The sequence below is a fragment of the Gymnoscopelus microlampas genome (assembly GCF_963454915.1).
Source record: "Gymnoscopelus microlampas genome assembly, chromosome: 19".
Classification (NCBI taxonomy): Eukaryota; Metazoa; Chordata; class Actinopteri; order Myctophiformes; family Myctophidae; genus Gymnoscopelus; species Gymnoscopelus microlampas.
The window spans coordinates 47812869-47817419 of NC_139956.1; positions in this window are offsets into that span (position 1 = coordinate 47812869).

The window sequence follows — 4551 nt, forward strand, 5'->3', positions numbered from 1 at the left end:
ACACACACACACACACACACACACACACACACACACACACACACACACACACACACACACACACACACACACGTACAATAACTAAAGTCCACACACTCATGTCCCCTGACCTATACCAGCTCTCACATAGAGATGAACAACAAACATTCCCACTTCTAAATAGCAAATAAACACACACACACACACACACACACACACACACACACACACACACACACACACACACACAGACACAGACACACACACACACACACACACACACACACACACACACACACACACACACACACACACACACACACACACACACACACACACACACACACACTCACACTGTCACTGCCAATCAAACAAACATTACGACATGACTCATCCCTCCCACTATGAATCACTACTAGCACCAATACAAATGAACCAACCTGGTGTCCCTATTTTGGGCATGTTGTTATGTTAATAAATAGCCAAAACAGTCAAAATGTTGGTTAAAAAAAAATGATATATCAGATCTACAAGTTTTGTTGTACAACAAAAATTGGTTACGCAGATTTGAATACAGTGGCAAAGTCATAGTTTACCAGTTCACTCTCCAAACCAACACTACCCCACCAGGTGATTTCACTAATTGGTAATCACACATTAGGTGATTTCAAAAACCTCTTCTAAGTCATTAATGCAATCCAAGTGTCATTCTTCATGATGACACTTGAAGAATGCACGTACACCTTATGCCCAAAATAGGGACCCAGGCTTCATGTGTAACATGTCGTCCATTTATACAGCCATGAACACACCAGGGAAGTAGCCATATTAATAGAAATGTATACTTTAACCCATGAAAACCGGGAAAGCATCTTAGTGCAGGAACAAACCCTCAAAAAGGGCCTTTTTTTAGATAGTTCCAAGCAAAACGCCTACCCTGAAAGAGGTAGTTCCAAAGTTACAAGTGAATATATTGCTCAGAAAAGTAAACTTTCTGCTATTTCCGGCTATTTAAGGCCTTATAAAAGGCTGCTGATTCACAATAGAACCAAATATTGCATTCTGATTGTTTTGAGATGTAGGGACACTACCTGTAGACCATCCGTAAAAGTATGATCTAAAAACAACCAGCAGGTAGAAAATGACAAAGGATTGACTCGGAACTCCTTTCAGGGCAGGCATTTTTAGTTTGCCTACGTAGTGAGTCACTTCATGGATCAATTTCATGACGTTTGCAGTATAAGTAAAACTTGTGACAATGCATTTCATGAAGGGGACATCTTAAAGATAGTAAAAAACAAACATTTTGTTCTACCCCGGGGAGGGGTATTGTCAACTTTTGGGCTTTTTGTTCCTGCACATTTTAGCTATATATAGCACATTGTTTGGCTTTTCAAAAATAGCAGATATACAAGCTCATAGCGCGTCTCTTTGTACCGAGTTTGTAGATCTGCTATTTTTGAAAAATCGTGTGTGCAAATCTTTGAAATTATGTATATTTTTTAAAAGCGAACATTTTTAACTCAAACTCTTTGCTTCTGGGGGTCCATGGAAGATGGGGGTCGGCGGCCAAATACATATAATGTTGGGGGTCCTTGACATGAAACTGTTTGAGAACCACTGATATAGCAACATACGTTTTTCAGAAAACATGGTGCTTCTTCCACAACCAGTGGTGGAAGAAGTACTCTGGTAGTCTCGTATTCAAAATTTACTTGAGAAAAAAAGTATAAAAGTATTGGCATCAAAATATACTTAAGGTGCCAAAAGTAAAAGTACTCATTATGCAGAATGTCCCATTTCACAAGTTTTAAAATCATTTGAAAATAGCAGATCTACCAGCTCACAATGTGTCACTTTGCAACGCGTTGTAAACTTGTAGATTGGCTATTTTCAAATAGCCAAAGTAAAGTATAATCACGTAATCATCAGACATTTTTGGAAGGTCACTTTCTCATACATCATTATTGTGCATGTTAGGCTCACTGGAAAGGCTCTTCTACACTAAATGGAACAGAGCCTTAATTAGTATCATTGGTAACACATGTACAGAATGTAAAAAAAAGGCATTCCTCTGTGAGAATGAAAGGAACGTAGGTTATAGACGGATTTCCGCGCGACGTCATCACAGAGCAGAATGCGCAATCTGCGCATGCCCGGGTGAAAGGCGCGTTCGAAAATACAGCCCTGAGCGGCAGTGAGCGCACTGGCCAATACAAACTAATAGGCGAGTGTGCTCCGGTGCGTAATTTCCAAACGCACCCATAGGCTTCCCCCTCCTCTGCGCGGTCATATTCCTCTCATGTTTACTAACAGGAAACCCGTCTATAGGCTCTAGGCTCGAGTAAATAAACTATAGGCCTACTATATATATATGTGTGTGTGATGTGTCACCACAAATCTTGGACTTCTCTTAGAAAAACTAATCTCAGAATCTACTAGTGGTGAAATAGTACAGAAAAGCAGTACTAAATTTAATTTGAGGCAGTGAAAGAGGACGCCTTGGTTTATTTAGTAGCAACTACTCGTTATATAGACTAAATGGGATTTCAGACGTTCTGTTGATTGGGAAGACATTTAGTTTTTGTTAGTTAGTTTGTTTTCAATTATTTAGAAACCACTAAATTTCTGTACAATATGCAGTCCCCATGTGTCTTAATGCAATGTCACCTCTAGATGTCTCCATACTACAGTTCTATCATACCACTGGATAGTTAAAGCCTGAAAATGTGTGACCTGCCATGTGCCATCAATAACCAGTTGACCAGGGGCCTTGGGCAACCAGAAAGGACAGCACAAGTTAATATTTTGTCTTTAGTGAGCAGAGGTAAGTCTTTAGACCATGGGTCTAAAAAGTCTCTCCTCTGTCTCTCCCTCTCCCTCTCTTCTTTCCCCCCTACACTGGGGGGATGAGGGATGCAATAGGTCGAAATAGGGATGCAAGGGTTGAAGTAGTTCATTTAAAAAATATATTTTTTCCTATCACACAAAGATTTGGTGCCCCCCCCCCCCCCCCCTCCCCCGTTATAACTATGAGGACCCCCTAGGGATCCCGCACCCACTGTTGAAGACCCCTGTTTTAGACTGTTGGGAAGCAGAAAATCCCATGGGGCCCTTCTGACTGAATGAACACTCTTGGGCCCCTTATAGGCTCTATGCACATCAGCCATATTATCACTTCCTTCACAGGTGTTACCAATGATACTAGAAGACTCTGTTCCATTTAGTGTAGCACACTGTAGTTCTCAGACCTTTTCCACGACCCCAATAACTCTGAGAGTGTACAAATGGAGCCAAATGGACCCAAAAATAGCAGATATACAAGCTCATAGCGCGACACCGAGTGGCGCGCTATGAGCTTGTGTAGATCTGCATTTTTTTGTTTTATTGTGAAAATCTTTGAATATATATATTTTACATATTTTATATATTACAAACATTTTAACTCAAATGCTTCTGGGGATTCTACAAATGTCTTCTAAATCCTAGCAGTTTTCTGAAAAACGTATGTTGCTATAATCAGTGGTTCTCAAACGTTTTCATGTCAAGGACCCCCAAAATGATATGTATTTGGCCACGGACCCCCATCTCAAAATATTTTGTTCCAGGGACCCCCAGAAGCAATATTTGAGTTACAAATGTTCCCTTTAAAAAATGTATGTATTCAAATATTCGCAAAAAAAAGAAATGCAGAAAAATTATAAATGCAGATCTACAAGCTCATAGCGCGGCACCAAGTGCCGCGCTATGAGCTTGTATATCTGCTATTTTTTAATAGCCAAAGAAATCTAAAAATGACACAGATGCGTTCCCGGTCTTAACAGATTAATGTTAGTCAAATAGAGCTGTGTGGATCTTATGGCAGTGTGCTTTGTACCATCATTATCACTGTTTCTATTTAGCATAAACACTGAATTCCATTTCATATCCTCTGGTCAAGATGCATAGGAAAATCTCATCTGTCTTTGAAAATGATAGTGGGAAGAGGTTATTTTAGGGTGAGATTTACAATGATTTCAAGGAGGCAGAGCAGATGAGCAATGGAGCAAACTTTGCTACTGTATGTGATGTCTGTCTCATTTGTACTCATTCTGCTTACTATTGTGTGTTGTGAAAATACACTCTATTACCATGCTGCAGGTCCATTTCATCTGTGGTTGAATGTTCTTTAAATTACTATACTGTACATTGTGGGTATAGTATTCTTCTGTAAATATATGCCCCATTAAAATGTTTGGGAGAAGCAGAGAAAAGTTAGCAAATTGTTATGAACATTGGCAGCAGAGTAGAAGCTAGTGTAGAAGTGTAATTGTCATTAATTAATTAATTAATAAGCACAAATACATGACATAAAATGTCTAAAAAAAATCTATAAACAAATAACAAATATTTAGTCTAATATAAAGATCACAGAGACACAAATATAAATAAAACACCCAGCTTTAGTGGAGTTGTAAAATAATCCACCATGTCTTTGAATTTAAGTATTATGTTCAAGTATATAAGTAATATAATATACAGTATGTCAAATTACAGGGATTTTAGAAAAAAAATCAAAGCTTAAGAAATGTT